The sequence below is a fragment of the Lepisosteus platostomus genome, chromosome 1 (assembly GCF_059453375.1).
Source record: "Lepisosteus platostomus isolate fLepPlt1 chromosome 1, fLepPlt1.hap1, whole genome shotgun sequence".
In the NCBI taxonomy this organism is placed as follows: domain Eukaryota; kingdom Metazoa; phylum Chordata; class Actinopteri; order Semionotiformes; family Lepisosteidae; genus Lepisosteus; species Lepisosteus platostomus.
In genome coordinates this window covers 79,484,424-79,502,100 of record NC_142611.1, presented here as the reverse complement: position 1 = coordinate 79,502,100, position 17,677 = coordinate 79,484,424, and the positions used below count along the sequence as shown (strand labels likewise).

The following is a 17,677-nucleotide window of genomic DNA, read 5'->3' as shown; positions in this document are numbered from 1 at the left end:
AGAAATTGATTGTTATCTTCATAATATTTACTTTAATGGAAGGTGCTAAACAAAACGTGTTATTTATTGAAGGCAAAAACCTTACAGTATAAGGTCAGAGGCAATGGTAAAAACAAAAAGACTCCAGTTAGGAGACAGGGGACAAAAGTGTAGGAGTAGCTGTTCCTCATGTTAAACCCAAGTCCTGATGATGTGGTTATTGCAGATTTCACGGCTCTTTTTAAAAAAGACAGGTGGTATTAACCTTCGTGTTGAGTCTAAAGTTTATTCTGAGATGACAAAACCTGGGGTTCCTAATTCTACCCCTTAAATGAATGGATAAAGGAATTTCTAATTTCTCCTCCCGATCTGCTATGTAGTCCGTAGACGACGTGTGTCCAATTATCTATGTAATCTATGTATTTGGACTCCTTTGAGATGAAAACAGCTGTGTTAATGCAAATAAATACAGAACAGTATAATGTAAAATATTGATTGAATGAAGATGTAATGTTCAGCAACAGAGAGTTTAAATTGAACATTCTTTTTGCATATAGAACTTCTCACTGAAAGCAAGACACTTCATACATTCATTTTCTTATGTTGCAATTTTTAACAAGAAACAGCTTTCCTGGAGAATGTAATGAAATAGCAGGTCAATGTACGATTTAGAGTTCTGTACTGAAATAAAAGCTGGTGCACTTAAAATGAAATGTGACTAAGAGGGAAAACAATCCCACAATATTAAACTTTATTTAATCAGACCACAGCCAGAAAAGTTAGTCAGCCATGGATTAGTTAAGCATTTGCTGACATTAAAGTCTTGAAGCCTGATCCTCCATTGCTAGCCAAGTGCTTAGTTTGATACAAAAAATAATATCTTCAAGGTTACATAATTCATTTATATAGGTTTGAGCCATATTTAGTAATAAGACTAGGAATGGTCTACATTTCCTGTTTCCAAGCAATGAGAAAGATATGTATAAATATATAACTTAGGCTCCAAAATGCCAGACATTTAAGAATGTATCATTGCTCACCACCAAAAAATGAATCAATGGTTTTCACCAGTATTTTCTTTAAAAAAAATAATTAACAGGAATGTCAAGGCCTCTTATTTCACTTTTCTTTACCAGTTTGGAAGAGAATTAAAGGAATAAATTAAAGATGAAAAAGACCCTTCATAACCAATGGCTCACCGTTCCGTTCTCTGGTTTTAAACCATACACTGACATAAGTACAGAACATTGTAAAAGTACCCTTTTACAAGACAGAGTCTTCTTCCAGTTATGTCCAATGTTATTGAATTGCTAATGATCTTCACATCATGTTTGTGTAATTTTGAATATTTTTTATCAATCCTAAGACATTCTGAGATACTTCCACAATAGCAGCTTTTGTTACTCTGCAGGCACCTGCAAGATTGCAGTATTTACAGTGAAAGCCAAATCACTCCTCCAATCCCAGTTAAGTCCAGTGTGGCATATCACTCCCCCCCATATGAGTGTAACATTTATATCAATAAAACTGAGTATAGTAGCGTTTCATGTTAGGAAGATACAAAAGTAAATTCCAATTTTTGAAGAAATGAAACAGCACATACTGTACTCCATTTCATCATTTGAACAAATATCATCAAGCCCAAGTTCTCCTCGTATTTCTAATACTTTAGTTTGCTTTACACTGAGCTTTTTCAAAATGATGGGATAACCTTGTCACTTGGGTGCTGTTAACAGTAACTTAAAATTTACCAGCAATCCCCAAAAAAATAAATGTCAGAAATTTATACAGTAAGAGTTGTTTGTATTTCTCTGTATGGCATGATTTTTTTAATACATCATCTGCCAAAATAAAATGTAGGGAACTGTCGTATTGATTGGTTTAATTTGGAATACTGTAGAGGAACAGCAGGTAAGGTGACCTACAAACAACTTAACTATCTATGGGAGAGCTATCTGTGTGGGGTGCTATCTGCATTCTCCCCGTGTTCACATGTGTTTCCTCCAGGTCCTCCGGTTCTCTCCCACAGTCCAAAAACATACTGGCAGGTTAATGAACTTCTGGGAAAATTGACCTGCCAGGATAGACTCCAGTTCTCCTGTTCATTTTGAAGTGGATACAAAATGAATGGATGATGAGACTAGTGGCGTGCCACAAGGATCTATCTTCCCTTCCTTACTTCCTTAACCAGCAGCCATGTCACCCTGCAACTCACACCTACTGTAGCAACCCACTGCAGCTTAGCAGGTGTGAGCCTGGTCAGTACCTGGATGGGAGACCTCCTGGAAAAAGTTTGCTGCTGGAAGAGGTGTTAGTGGGGCCAGAAGGGGGCGCTCACCCTGTGGTCCATGTGGGTCCTAATGCCCCAGTATGTAAATGTTAGCTATTATTATTATTATTATTATTATTATTATTACTTGTGATGAATGGTCTAGATTCTGGTAGAATAAGTAAATTAGTCAGGTTCTTGGACAAAATCAGACAGGAAGATTAGCAAACACTGTAGAAGCAGCAAATGAAATTCGAAAAGATTGAGACAGAATTCAAGGCTCAACAAACACAGGCAAATGGTCTGTGGTTAATGTAGACAAATGCTACTGTACTGTACATGTAAATAGTAAACATATACATTATAAATACTAAATGAGAAGCACAGAGCTAAAGCAATCTACTTATGAAATAAACTTAAGTGTGTATATTGACACATTGTTTACATCTTCTAGACCTTGCGGTGAAGTGACAAAAGATAAACAGAATGTTAGGACATGAATAAAAGAGCAGAATTTAAATCAATATATGATATTTTAAAATTGTACAATGCACTAGTGAGACCTTGTTTACAATAATGACTACAATTAGGGTCACCATGAGGTCCAAAAGGGCATTGCTTCTCTGGAACAAGTCTAGATAAGAATAAACAAACACATTGCTAAGTTTAAAGGAATGCCCTACTTTGAGAGGATAAAAAACTGAACCTTTTAAGACTTGAACAGAGAGGACTACTGTATGACGGGACCTAATTCCAGTATTAAAAATCCTCAAAGGCATTGAAAAAGTTAATCCCATGATCTTTTTCAGAATCAGCAGTGAAATACAAATCATTGGATGCTTGTGGACAAAACTCAGACGGGAATGCACATGTTTATATTAAGGATTGTGTGAGCCTAGAACGATCCAACAAGCCATGTTGTTGAAGCTGAAAAATTGATTTGTTGCAAGGAACAGCTGGATGTTGTCCTTGGACCAATTACTAAACTGCTAAAAATCAAATGACAATGAACTTCTCTTGATTGTATGATTTTATGAATAGTCATTGGTCTAAAAATATGAGTATGAAAGATGATTCTCTATCTTGTATTGTGTGAGCCAAACAGAGACTGAAAGAGAGTCAGATTGTTGCAACTCTCATGACTAGATGATCAACAGATAAGGGCGCCACTAAGTGCAAACAGACTTTGCTTTAATGAATTAAAAAAACTCTATTCTAAGCTGAAATTGTTCTTTATTACCGGTGTTACCTGCACTGCATCCCATAATCTTTGATGTTTCATTGTTGCCGTGTAACCAAAGGCAGGTGCTGTGTCTGTCAACACACCCTAACACCTGTGACAAGATGAAGAGCTGCTGACATAATGTGAAGTCTGTTTGTTCTGCCTGGACAGAGGAATAACAGTGTGTCCCAAATTAATCGACACAATAAAGAACCAACCGTTTATCCAGTTTGGCAGCCCTATTGTGCGTAATCATTGTTTGTACAATGCAGTTTGAACCAATGCACAAACTATTCACAATTTGTTCTAAAAGTTGAACTCATCTTTAATTTAAAGTATTGTAGTAATTGAAAATTAATTAAGAACTATAACATGAAAGAAAAATACAAAATTCAAATAAAAAAATAACATTAAATTCCCAGAACTGACCCCACACACACCGTGTACAGTATCTACAAACAGTATCACTTCATCTGTCGATAATTATGCAGGCTTGTAGTGACAGAAAGGATTGACGGTCACATACTGGTATGTTTATTTCTCGGTCTGGTGGTGACAGTGGTAGAGGATCACACTGATGATTGAACGGATTAGTAAATGCTTTTATTTCAGTAAATCAAGTTTATGACAAACTCCCAGCTTTCTGTCTTTCAGAGCTCTCCTTGTAGTAGATTAGACTAAAATGAATACCTGTTGCTTTTAACCTCCCTTTTACATCTGCTTATAAGATCAGGCACTGCTGCTGACTTTTCAAAGGCATATACTGTAAACATAAATCCGGCACATAAATGGATCTCTTCACCTGATAACAAAAATGGCTTGGGATAGATTTGGTTGAAACATATACACGAGGCTGACCAATACCAAAGCCTGAAAATGTAAACTGTGTTAATCTAAATGTAAACTGTGGACAAGCAGTTGGAGAAATTTCACATTAAAAAAGTTGCAGAGATGGGTGGCATTGTGGTGCAATGGACAGCATTGCTGGGGTCCTGGGCTCAATTCAAGGCCCGGGGTGCTGTCTGTGTGGAGTACGCATTTTCTCACTGTGCTCCTGTGGGTTTCCTCTGGGTGCTCTGGTTTCTTTCCGAAGTCAGAAAACAAACTGGTATGTAATTAGCTTCTAGGAAAATTGTCCCTAGAGTGTGTGTGTATCTGTGTCTGTGCCTGTCTGCCCGGCAATGGACTGGCCTCCTGTCCAGAGGGAAGACTGCCTTGCACTTGTTGCTTACAAGATAGACTCAGACTCCCCCTTGACCCTGTCCTGGATTAAGCAGTTAGAAAATGGATGAATTATAAGACTTGTCATTTGTTCTCGTGACTCCTTTAAGGGCTAAAATAAGCTTCCTTCAGTACTGAACATTTTTCGGACATTTCTTTGGTTAGTGCAGCGTGCTTCACTGCTCAGCGAAGATTCCCATCTCCACATTCAGCCTCTGAGCACTGCTCCAGTGAAGTTTCAGATCAGCGAGTTCAAACCTATTCCACTTTGGGAATGCTCACCGTGTTCTTCCACGTGGTTCTCAGCCATTCTCCCTCTTTGCCCTCACTCAAGCTCTCTCTGTACTGAAGCAGCTGACACCTCTATCTCTCGGGTCATTTTGTAAAAGTCCAGCCATTCTGTCTGTTTATTGACCAGCATCAGCAAATAATTGCTCCTGTTTCACGTCCAGGTTGGCAACCAAGCGGTTCTCTGTAGTCATACATATTTTGCCACCCCTTCTTTTAATCCTTTTCGCCTTCATAATTGTCAGCATTCCTCGGGAGACTGGAGTAAATCAGAACTTTGTGTCGTCATTGTCTAATTCTGCATCCGGCTCACGGGGTTCCTTTATTAGTTTCAGGGGCTCCTTCCTGTCAGTCTTGTTTTCATGGGCAGGGTCCTGTTGTCAGGCAAGCAGCACCAAATAAACGTTCAGTGTGTTTCGCCTGTACGTCGTATGAATTAGGATTCGCCGAACAATTGCACAGTACTGTAGCATTCCTACTGAGTGGTAAGAGTTTTTTTCTTAAAGAAACACAGAGCAATTTCAGAGGCAGTCTGAAATGGCTTAGTTTGAGAAATGGTTTTATAAAAAAAATTAAATCTGTTTTATTCACTAAACTAAATGTTTAACTAAACCAAAAAGTATATTTAACACTTAAAACACAAGACATATTCAAAAATCAAGTTACTTTAGTCAAAACCTACTTCTGTATATGAGCCGAGTAACAGTGTATATTCTGTATATGGTGAATATATTATATTTAATATATTTAGTATATTATGTTTTTTTTTAAAACAACTAAAAAGCTGCTGTAGTGGCTTCTTCTTTCTTCACACTGCAGCTGAGAAAATGACAGAGAGCCAAGAAAAGAAGGATGATGTCAGGGGGTCAACTTCATGCATGCTTACCTCTGCTTTACAGAAAAAAATGACAAACGTAACATGCATTTCTCATTGGGTTACCTGGCATAGCAAAAATAAAATGATTAACTTTTCTTTTATATTTCAGGCTCTGATGACCCCATAGCAGATGACTGTCTCAAACCATCCGATCTGATTTATCCTTAGTTACTTTCTTCAGTGAGCGGGTTGGTAACAATCCTTTTTAACCTGTCGTCTCCTAAGCACTGCTGTCCTTTCCTTAATCTTCGGCTACGTCTGTCAGTTGCTATGGAGACCAGAAATGAAAATAACACTAATAAGTTCACACGTTATGGGCACTTTGTCCAGGCATGTAGAAATGCACAGCTCTAGAACCTGGAACTGATACAGGTGCTGCGAAGAGATCTAAGACATTAAAAGAGAAAGAAAATCGCTTTATTAACTACTGTACCTGTATACGAGGTGTTATTTAAAAAATAAGTCATTATTACATTTTATACTTGTTGTCTTTCGCAGAATAGTAACACAAAAAAACAAAGACAGTCAGCCCTGACTCAAGATCATACCACCTAAATGGTTGCTATCTAACCCCAAAACACACCTAAAAGAATCGAACTTGTTTTTCTCTTGGTGGGCTCAAGATCTGGGGTTCACCCACAACGACAAGAAGAAGACCAGATGGTAAGTAGCAAGCCAAAAGGTTTTATTACTCAAAAACAAACTTTCTTCCAAAAACAGGACTTAAGAAGGACCCATACTATACAGCACTGCCAAGGAACTATCTAATAAAGGGGGGAATAAGTGACTAATGAGTGTCAAAAGCACACCATAGTGTCCATGTACGTGCTCTGTCCAGGACCAAGGAGCGCACCAGGGGAGGGCCAACCGCAACAATGACAAAACAGAGGTGGAGGAGAAACAAAAGATAACTACCACTCTCTATCCCTCAGGCAGAGGGACAACACTTCAGCTCTCTTGTCTTGTGAAGCCAAACTGCAACAACACTTCCCTGAGCTGGGCAGCTTGTTCCATCCCAGCAAACTGTCCACTGTTCTCCCTTCTGCCACACCCACATCTGTACACAGGTCAGATGTACATAGCTGTCAGGCCTGTCTGGGCTGAGGAAAGTGAAACAACTAACAGCTCATTTCACACACGTCGAAACAAGTTACAAACAAGTCCTACTTTATTAATGAAAAGAAGTAAGGTTAATACAGTTAGGATAACTCAGAAACAAGATAGCCCGAGAGCTGGGTGTCTGCAACTCAATTAAATGAACTGAAATGAAAAGAGGAATTTAAAAAGCCCCCTTACTACAGTATGTGATGAGGTAATCACACTGTACTGGGTAGAGGAAAAAAACAACATTAATATCTGTTTGGTGCCAAGAGTTCCAATGATTCTGTACTCTGTATTGTCTGAATCTAAAATCTTCTCCTCCCTTTTGAACTGATTGTATCCATACAGTATTTCTCACCCTGCCTCACCCCTAACTTTCTCGCTCTGGGTTGTCTCGTAGCTCTCACTCGATGTGCCATCTCCTGATTGTCCTCGTTCTGCCGCATGTGATGTATTGTCCTAAACGCCCGTCCTCAGGTGAGTCCTCTCACACGTCCTACAGTCCTATTAATCTCATAAACCTCTCCCCTCCCACTCTCCCCCCAGAAAATCAAATGAATTCTCTTGTATGTGAAAAAATATCCATCGATTTTCTAACAGCTGCCATCAGTTCAGTATCCTGGGGGAGCTGGAGTCTGTCTTGGCAAGCCACAGGGACAAGGCAGCAAACACCCTGAATGGGACACCAGTCCATCGCAGGGCAGACACAGTCACACTGATACTCTCACACCAGGGCCAGTTCACCCAGAAGCCAACTAACCTCCACGTACCTCCTTTGAACTGAAAGGAGGAAACCAGAGCACTCGGGGGACACTTAAGACCTCATGGGCAGAGCCAGAGCATACAACTGTAACGGAACCGTTCTTTCCGTTCTTTCCCTATGCTGACGACACAATCCGGGGATGAGTGAGGAAAACACGGGGAAAAAGGCATGCAGGAGTCGGGAATGAAAACAGGGGGCGTGTCCTTGGTGCACTGGTGTTCGGGAGAGGTGTGGCCGAGACAAACAATCCAGAGCTGAGTCCAAAGGGGAATCCAAGACGGACAAAAGTCCAAAGCCAGGCGATCCATCCAAGACAGACGTGATTAAAACAAGAACCGGGTCGGGACCGGCACAGGAATGAGAACGGGAACAGGGACAGAAACAGAAATTAAAACCTTGAAGGAACCAGGCGCTTCAAGGTCCCGAATTCGCCTGGTACGGGAACCAATGCAGAGCCCGGAACAGAGTCGGCATCTGGCTTTTAAAGGGGGCTGGAACAGGGAGCAGGTGTGGGAGATTGGGAGATGAGTGAAAAACAAGGAAGGGCTGGAGTGTCCTTAAGAGGAGGGGTTTACGATCGTGACAATAACGTCCACATAGATAGCACCAAAGGCCCAGAGCAACAGCAGTGGTACGAGGCAGCAAAGCTAATCACTGCACCACTGCGTTGCCCATGAATCAATGTACAAGCAAAAATATATCAAAGATATAGAATGGAATAATAGAATATAAATATATAAATAAATAAGAAAAATTGTGGGTAGAGCAACGTTGAGTTATATGTCCTATTTTTCCACAACATCCTCCTTTTTTGTAAAAGGCTAAATTTTCAGGTTGATTTTTTTAACTGTTAAGTAAAATGATACATTGGCTCTGGCAAAAAGAGTCCCAGTACTCCTTAAATCTGAGTCTCCACAGCCCATACAAGAGGACAAACACTGACTAAAATGACTTCGCCACTGGAAGACTTACAGTATGGTGATATTGACGCTGATAAGCGTTGACACTGCTGAGAATGACTGAAGATTATACCGGCTAAATTAGTTTACAGAAGCTTTTTTCTGTTCTAGTCATTTTTCAAAACATCTCCCTGTAACCTGAGCTGGTCTTTTTTCATAGAGTCAGAATGTTCCGGGCTTGGTCAAAAGACGAATTCACCTCACACGGTTTGCTCCAGTGGCTTTGTTGCCCTCACAGGGGAGTGAAAATAAAACCGGCTACAGTACCATGTTCCCTGACTGGATGTGTACCTTGAGAGTACAAGGCTGAATAAAACCCACACAGTCACTGAGTCTCATCCAGTGCTTTAGAAATGAAATGGAAAAAATATCAATTACACAGAGTTTCTGAAAATAAAGACATGGACAAATTAAATTAAATAGGGCTGTGCTTTATGTTGATTTCTATCTCAATGACAACTGCACGCATAATTCCTCAGAAGCACAAAGTCAAAGGAAAATAGTGGATGAGGGTGCCTAAATCTTAATCTTTTATATCTTGAGATATCCATTTAATGCCCTTTGCGTATTAATTACCCTTTAATACCACTATAGCTTATATCTAAACTGGATGGAGCACAGAGGTGAAAGCTTATTCGTCTAGTGTAGGTACTGTGACATTATGATTATTTAGTCATTGATTGCATGAGTGCTTACTCTGTTCTTGGGCTGCATACTATATAATCAAGAATTCAATGTAAATCATGCAGTTAAGAAAGGTTTAAATTTTTCTTTCTCTGGGTATTGTAAAAATCTGCAATTATTTAGTGAACTTGTGAAAAGAGTAATAGCTCTTGGGTCTCATAATCATTTCGCACAATCAGAGACACAAGAATGACTTAACCTTTAGTCTTGACAGGTATAGACAAAAAATACAATTATAGGCTCTTCATGTGCATGAAACATTAATATTCACACTGAATTTCCTACTAAAATATTTCATGGTTTTAATGTTGATCTTGTGTATTTAGTTATACATGACTGAGTCTGTAGTATGATCTGTTCTACAATATAAAAGTGGCTCATACAATAATAATTTAAATAATAATTTAAAACTGAAGTGTTAACATACTAACAATATTTTCTAGTCCAAAAGGTAATAATACAGCTGATATGCTTTTATTTGCATTTCTTTACAAAGTGAAACTCCATTTCTGAGCCAGACTTGATTGAGTAATAATATCATGTTGCTCATAACTAAACTACTTCCTCAGCAAAACCATTGTTCGATATCTTTCTCAAACTAAGGTTCCCAAGGTGCTTTTGAAATTCATTGTGGTTCGACAGCTTTGGTTAGATTCTGGGCTCCTCTATGAATTAGGGGTTCACCTGGACATATTTAATTTGAAAAACATGTAAACACACACATGCACTCCAAAGCTAGATAATGGATGAATTGCTTTGTGCTAAGATTGGGCACAAAGAAGTCATTTCTTTAAACTGGTGGTGAGTGACAGGTGTTTCCAGAGTCAACAAACCTCATGAGACCAGAAAATGTCAAGTGCTCTTTAGGACAACTTTCTCTTAGTGTGCAGAGCTTGTTTTAAGCTGCTTTGAATTAAAAAAAATATGTACAGAAAATTGAAGAAGGAGTTTGGTACAGAAGGTACAGTAAATTACACTCTCCAGAATAAAAAAGAAACATCTGTGATTCTTGTGAGTCATGACAGTAACTATTTTGGTCTAGCATGTTGCTTTAAAGCGTATTTTTGTTCTCAACAACAACAAATACAATAATATATCTATATTTTTAATTCTGAAACTTTTGTGCAATTTAGGATCTTAGACATCTTCTGTAAGAATATGCCTCAGGATCAGACCTGGAAAGATCTACAACTGAAGCTTCGTGACCCTTTTAAAAAATCTCTTAATTGCCCCAGCTGTGCATAAAACTTCTGTAATAAAACTTCCAAATACAGGAACATGATTTCTGGGTGTCATCTACTCAGCAGGGACAATAGAACAATGTTTTCACACTCCTTAACATTTAGCCAATCAATCTATTAATTTCTATCCAGTCCTCTGAGCATATTCCTCTTGACACACATGCTTCAAGAGCAAGACTGCGAAAGATCCATCATAGATGTTCCATGGGACAGGCTAGTGTACAGACATATATCCCATGGAGGACAAGTTTAATGCATCTGTTCTATTTTCATGTCAGACCGTGTCACCAGCCAGTATCCGCAGCCAAGGAATGAATCACCTACACTTTGCCAAGGGCACCATAAATGCTGAAGACATAAATAGTTCATTAGATCTAGGAAAGAAAAAGAACATAAAGGAAAACTAATAAAAAATGCCTCTTCGATAAAATTTCTCTGCCAAGAAAAACAACAATAATGCTCTTCCCAAATGGTTTATTTTACTGGGCTTTTATAAAGCATTTGCTAAACTGACTATGTGATCTGGAGTTATAGCTTACAGCAGCAATGAGACAAGTGTCTTATTTATTCCGAGCAATTGTAACTTCTCCATCTGATATTATGGTGAGCTATTTTTAGAATTTAAATCATGCCATTAAATTATTCAGCTGTTCTTCTAGCTGCAGAAATCAGGCCCATGATCATTTTAAAGCGTTTTAAAATTAAAATGATATTGCCAATAAGAATAGAGACAGTGGGAATTAGTTTGAAGGTACTGAGTAGGTGTTAACCCCGGTGTCCTGGTTAAATCGCTCTCCAGGCTTGTTCACTCTGGTCTTCCTGCAGTTTCCTTTTAATTCAATTAGAAGTGAAGCAGGTTCTCACTTCTCCAGCTGATCCACTGTGTAGTGGGGCTGCTGGTGCAGAACAGTGGCCTTGTGTCACCCAGGTGGGAGCTGTACTTCAGTGGCATATGCAGTGGGAGCCCTCTTATATGATCTGAAGGTTCTCTAAGAACATTTGGGAATAAAAATGGAAGGAATTGTTTGTATCATTGACATGAAACTCAGACAGCTGCATTTTCATTGTGCATCTGAATACATTTTTCCTTCAACAGCACACAATAATAAGATCTCATTACATTGTGTTAAAGAAAAAAATACATTGATTTAGGAGATTATTTAATGATACATTCTCATTGATAGAATGCACTGGGATGTAAATTGATCCAAATGAAACAGTTTTTTTTATCATGGTTTATGAATTCCAATGCAATGAATATGTGATAAAGGCTATGTTTACATTTCATAAAAATAAGGAAAATCACCTTTTCCCTGACTGTGATTTAGATTCCCTGAGCAGCAGCACACAGTTTGTTGAGCATTGTCGCAACAGAATTCAGATGCACTGGACAATGCCTGTGGATTGCATGTGCAATGTCCAGACTTTCATTCACACTTCTTCACCTTTAGGTCCTGTGCAGTACTGTGTCAGATGAAACAGGTGGGTGTACCACTGTCCGCTTGTATCATTGTGTCTTGGGTGCGTACAGGACCCGTTACTGCAAAGTCCAGCCTTCAAACAAGTGGCGAGTCCAAATTAGGGGGAATTTGGTCCCAAAAAGTAGTGCAAAAAAAGAATTAATTGACTTTCCAAAAATTTAGGAAAGAAAAACTTTGTCTTCGGCAGATAATGATTTTTTTAAAGTGATTCTGTATCGTGTAGTTCTGGGAAAACCTGTGAATAGGTAGCTCAAATTATATCACAATGTTACAATGGACAAGTGCCCCATAAAAGTCCTGGAGAATATGCCTTTACTTTTGTATTGGTTAGTAAAAATAACAGGGTATGCTCCTTGGACTTATTTTTCTGCTGTGTTTTCCGAGCAGAATTGGAGAAAACTATGCATCATTTTGTCTTGAAGCCTCATTTGTTACAATAAGAAAAGGTATCAATGGGTGTCCTGGAAACAGAATTATGCAGGGAAAAGTTTACCATTTTGGTTTGGAAGATAATGCTTACAAAATATTTGTGAGACATTATTTATCAAAAGGAGAAATAATAAGGTTACATACAGTGCCTTGCGAAAGTATTCGGCCCCCTTGAACTTTTCAACCTTTTGCCACATTTCAGGCTTCAAACATAAAGATATAATTTTTTTATTTTATGTGAAGAATCACCAACAAGTGGGACACAATTGTGAAGTGGAACGAAATCTATTGGATTTTTGAAACTTTTTTAACTAATAAAAAAATGAAAAGTGGGGCGTGCAAAATTATTCGGCCCCTTTACTTTCAGTGCAGCAAACTCACTCCAGAAGTTCAGCGAGGATCTCTGAATGATCCAATGTTGTCCTAAATGACTGATGGTGATAAATAGAATCCACCTGTGTGTAATCAAGTCTCTGTATAAATGCACCTGCTCTGTGATAGTCTCAAGGTTCTGTTGAAAGCGCAGGTAGCATCATGAAGACCAAGGAACACACCAGGCAGGTCCGTAATACTGTTGTGGAGAAGTTTAAAGCCGGATTTGGATACAAAAAGATTTCCCAAGCTTCAAACATCCCAAGGAGCACTGTGCAAGCGATCATCTTGAAATGGAAGGAGTATCAGACCACTACAAATCTACCAAGACCTGGCCGTCCCTCTAAACTTTCAGCTCAGACAAGGAGAAGACTGATCAGAGATGCAGCCAAGAGGCCCATGATCACTCTGGATGAACTGCAGAGAACTACAGCTGAGGTGGGAGAGTCTGTCCATAGGACAACAATCAGTCTTACACTGCACAAATCTGGCCTTTATGGAAGAGTGGCAAGAAGAAAGCCATTTCTCAAAGATATCCATAAAAAGTCTCGTCTAAAGTTTGCCACAAGCCACCTGGGAGACACCCCAAACATGTGGAAGAAGGTGCTCTGGTCAGATGAAACCAAAATCGAACTTTTTGGCCACAATGCAAAACGATATGTTTGGCGTAAAAGCAACACAGCTCATCACCCTCAACACACCATCCCCACTGTCAAACATGGTGGTGGCAGCATCATGGTTTGGGCCTGCTTTTCTTCAGCAGGGACAGGGAAGATGGTTAAAATTGAGGGGAAGATGGATGCAGCCAAATACAGGACCATTCTGGATGAAAACCTGTTGGAGTCTGCAAAAGACCTGAAACTGGGACGGAGATTTATCTTCCAACAAGACAATGATCCCAAACATACAGCAAAATCTACAAAGGAATGGTTCACAAATAAACGTATCCAGGTGTTTGAATGGCCAAGTCAAAGTCCAGACCTGAATCCAATCGAGAATCTGTGGAAAGAGCTGAAAACTGCTGTTCACAAACGCTCTCCATCCAACCTCACTGAGCTCGAGCTGTTTTGCAAGGAAGAATGGGCAAGAATTTCAGTCTCTCGATGTGCAAAACTGATAGAGAAATAACCCAAGCGACTTGCAGCTGTAATCGCAGCAAAAGGTGGCTCTACAAAGTATTAACGCAAGGGGGCCGAATAATTTTGCACGCCCCACTTTTCATTTTTTTATTAGTTAAAAAAGTTTCAAAAATCCAATAGATTTCGTTCCACTTCACAATTGTGTCCCACTTGTTGGTGATTCTTCACATAAAATAAAAAAATTATATCTTTATGTTTGAAGCCTGAAATGTGGCAAAAGGTTGAAAAGTTCAAGGGGGCCGAATACTTTCGCAAGGCACTGTATGTGGAACTTACTGTGATACAGAAAGGCGAATGCAATGTGGTATTCACAAATATCGTCAAACCGCAAATATACTGTAGCTGTGACAGCGAACAGTGTGAACCAAACAGGATTATACTGAACTAATTTGTTTGATCAATTTTTATTCTGTTGTCCACTACTGCCAATGTGACCTTTACATCAATACAAAACAGCTTCTTTATCCTTGAGATGTAATGTGTACAGAAAAGTGTTTAGTATGATTACCATGTATTTTCCATCCAATTTACACACATGTAACTTCTAAAAATGCCCACATGCTGAGTCAGTTCTAAAGTCTTATACGGGAATGGAACTACTGAACTGTATGGTGGAAAATTAAGGCAATAAGAATACTCGTTTCTTTCTGAAGCTTTAGTGAGGCCTTGAAGTGTCAATTGTTTGTTTTTGTGCATTCCCCCTGGCCTCCAGCAACAAACAGAGACACCTCAACAGATTGAAAACATAGACTCCTCTGTGCTTTTTATCTCGGCCTTCCGAACAATGCACCACTCATAGAAAACCTGAAGGCAGTCCTCCCCCTGCCTGAAATAGCACTGTAATTTGCAGATTAGCAAACCCACATCCCATTATTGAAAAGTGTTTAGGAGGTGGTTTAGGGGGGTAGAACAAGCAGGGAAATGCAATTCTAAAGGAGATGGAATTCTATCACAAAGCATCTTGTGTTTACTCAATGCTTCTAACAGAAAAAGCGAAGGCAGCTGGACATCATCAGCCTATATAGGCTTCTTTTTCAACCCTGCACGGAGCGACACTTCAGAAAGAAAACATTAATCCAGGAAAAAAACAGCCAGCCTCCTCTGGGAGCCTGTGTCCAGTCGAAAATCCAGGGATTTCATCTTGAATCTCTCATTAAGGCTACTGGTTTTAATACAAAGCATATAGAGCCCAGACAAAAGGGAGCAGATTGTCACACTGGTATCCTAAACTCTGGAGGTTAACTAAAAATTAAGTCCCATTGTGTAGATCTCCTCTTATCTCCTTTTGAAGTCAGCAAGACATGCCAACAGTCCTTAGTCACCCTTTGTCCCCTGTCTCCTAGTTCTAGTGGCTGATTGCCATGTTCCTTGTGTTCAGACTCACATTATAGGAGGTAATTAATGCTGTTCAGGTTCAGTGAGTGCACTCTTGGAGGCAGAGAAGGACTTAGAGAGAGAGAAAGAGAAAAGACTTAGGACAAGCATTAGAGACAAGAAAAAAACCTTAACCATAGTATAATTTGGTCATCTGTTGTGTTTCCGTATGTGTTTACTATGCTGTCTAATTATTGGTCCATTGTCAGGCTTTAAGTGGAATTTAAAAGCTAAGGATCAAAACCTAAACTAAAGTGTTTCAGTGAACACTCATTAAGGCTACTGGTTTAAATACAAAATGAACAATTGAAAGTGAACAATGCATTAAGTGTAATTGAGGCAAATGCATAGATTTTCAAAGAATACAAGATAAAGCAGAAAATAAGTAATAAAGATTTAACTCTGCATGTCTAGTTTGAAGCTCTTATACATACATCTATGTATGAGTTTACAACAAATTATTTTGGCTGCAGAGGGCCTAAAACTCTCTGCAATGATACTATTCTTCAATCTATCCCATCTTGTATGAAGAAAGATGCATATCTAGGGAGTGTGTGTTGCCTGACAAATTGACTTTGACATTACATATTGCGGACACACTTGTCCCTTTGGATTTGTCAATTGCAAACTTTTGAGGGGTATAAATGCAATGGATTATGGGTATGCATATTCATTTGCTCTGCATACAATCACAACACTACAGGACACAGAATTCATTTTAAAATTTGCTAGAGCTGCTGCTTTCACCTCCTACCCTGATGTGGAAGGGTGTTTGTTCTAATAAATAGATCCGCATGATTATTTAGTTTAAATTTCCGGGATAAGAGTGAAACATTCTCAATGACCAATCAACAGTAGCAATGTCCAAGTTGCTGTAGATGCAGATGGAAGAATACAGGGGGAATTTATTTAGCTGTGTGTGCTTCAGGCTCTGCACTAAACAAATGGCAGTAGATCATATGTATGATTATTCTATGATGCCAGGATACAGTGTGGGCTTGGTTCTAATTTTAATAAACAGAAGAATTTCACTCTGGGTTTGTACTATCAAGCCTGCTGAAGGTTTCTACTTAATTAATCTGGGTGGGCAATTTCTCACTCCTCCAGCAATGGCTGCTGTAAATCACCCAGATGAATGAACTGGGTCCTCTCTTACAAGCGAAGAGCTTTGGGATCCAGAGTTACAACTCTTAGAAATGTTCTTAACATTACAGATTAAAAAGACATCTGCATAAATACATATTTTCATACAGTATGTAGCTCCAAAATAATAGTTTTAGATATAGTTTCCTTTTTGCTACCTGCATGTAAAGTTCGAACTACATTAAATTTAATCTCCCAGCTGTTTTCCTAGTCCAAAGTACAATATTTTCTTTCTTTTTTTCCCTTGCTTTTCTGTATTTCCTTTGCTGCTTCTAAAATTCTATATACATAAGTATGTCGAGGGAAAATATATTAAGACCATTTTTGAATGAATACTGTATTTTTAAAACTAAGCTTGCCCTGATTAATACAAATATAGGGAGCATAAAAAAACATACTGTATACTTGCAATAAATTCTCAAAGTCAGCAAGAAAATGACAACTTTTTGCAGCATGTGTGCTGACATTTTATAGAAAGAAAACATGGCATGAATTCATTATGCTGATTAAGTGAAAAAAGAAGGTCAGAAAGGTCGAGAAATGTGGAAAAATATTGTAATTCAGGCTAAAATGAAAGATTTTATCAGTGTTATAGAGAACAAAAAGTTGAGGAAAGAGTGTCTCAGAGCCAACAATGGGGAATGAGCAGGAAATGGCCGAGGCACTAATGAAGACTTCACTCAGGTGTTCACCAAGGAAGAAATTAACGGCGTGCCTCAGGTTGAGGAAAGGTAAAGTTTTACCTTCATTGATATTAATATGAAAGATACTACCATATGTTTACAAGTTTAAATTGTTCATATTTGTTAAAACACAGTACTGGGTAAAGTCATACTCACAAAATAAAATTGATTATTTTTATAGGTGTCACAGTCACAGTGCACTATGGCTGTGGTTCAATTTTAATTTGTTTTGTGGCAAAAAATTCACACATGACTAAGATGCTTAAATAGCCTGATAGCAAAATGAAAAGAAATATATTTTCGTATTTGCATGATAAAAAATTAAATTTTTATACGTCCAGATAAGCAATCCTTTCCAACAGTGTCGGACACAAAATTAATTAAGCAAGTTAGAACAGCAAAATATCAACATACTTCTCCTGACTCCTTCATTTTAATAGCCTTAGTTGTAA

The 17,677-nt window shown here is 38.6% G+C and overlaps 2 long non-coding RNA genes across 3 annotated transcripts in view; both read left to right on the top strand.

The window, feature by feature from the left end:
* The first annotated feature begins 5,239 nt into the window (after positions 1 to 5,239).
* LOC148679003 (uncharacterized) lies at positions 5,240 to 6,514 on the top strand. Its single transcript, XR_015939956.1, has 3 exons — positions 5,240 to 5,464; positions 5,966 to 6,044; positions 6,355 to 6,514. It is a non-coding gene; the product is annotated as an uncharacterized LOC148679003 (long non-coding RNA).
* A 10,627-nt stretch (positions 6,515 to 17,141) lies between these two features.
* LOC148679002 (uncharacterized) overlaps positions 17,142 to 17,677 on the top strand; it is a 42,034-nt gene continuing 41,498 nt past the window's right edge. For both annotated transcript variants that reach the window (XR_015939958.1, XR_015939957.1), the window contains exon 1: positions 17,142 to 17,273. This is a non-coding gene — a long non-coding RNA (uncharacterized LOC148679002). The remainder of the gene's footprint in view (positions 17,274 to 17,677) is intronic.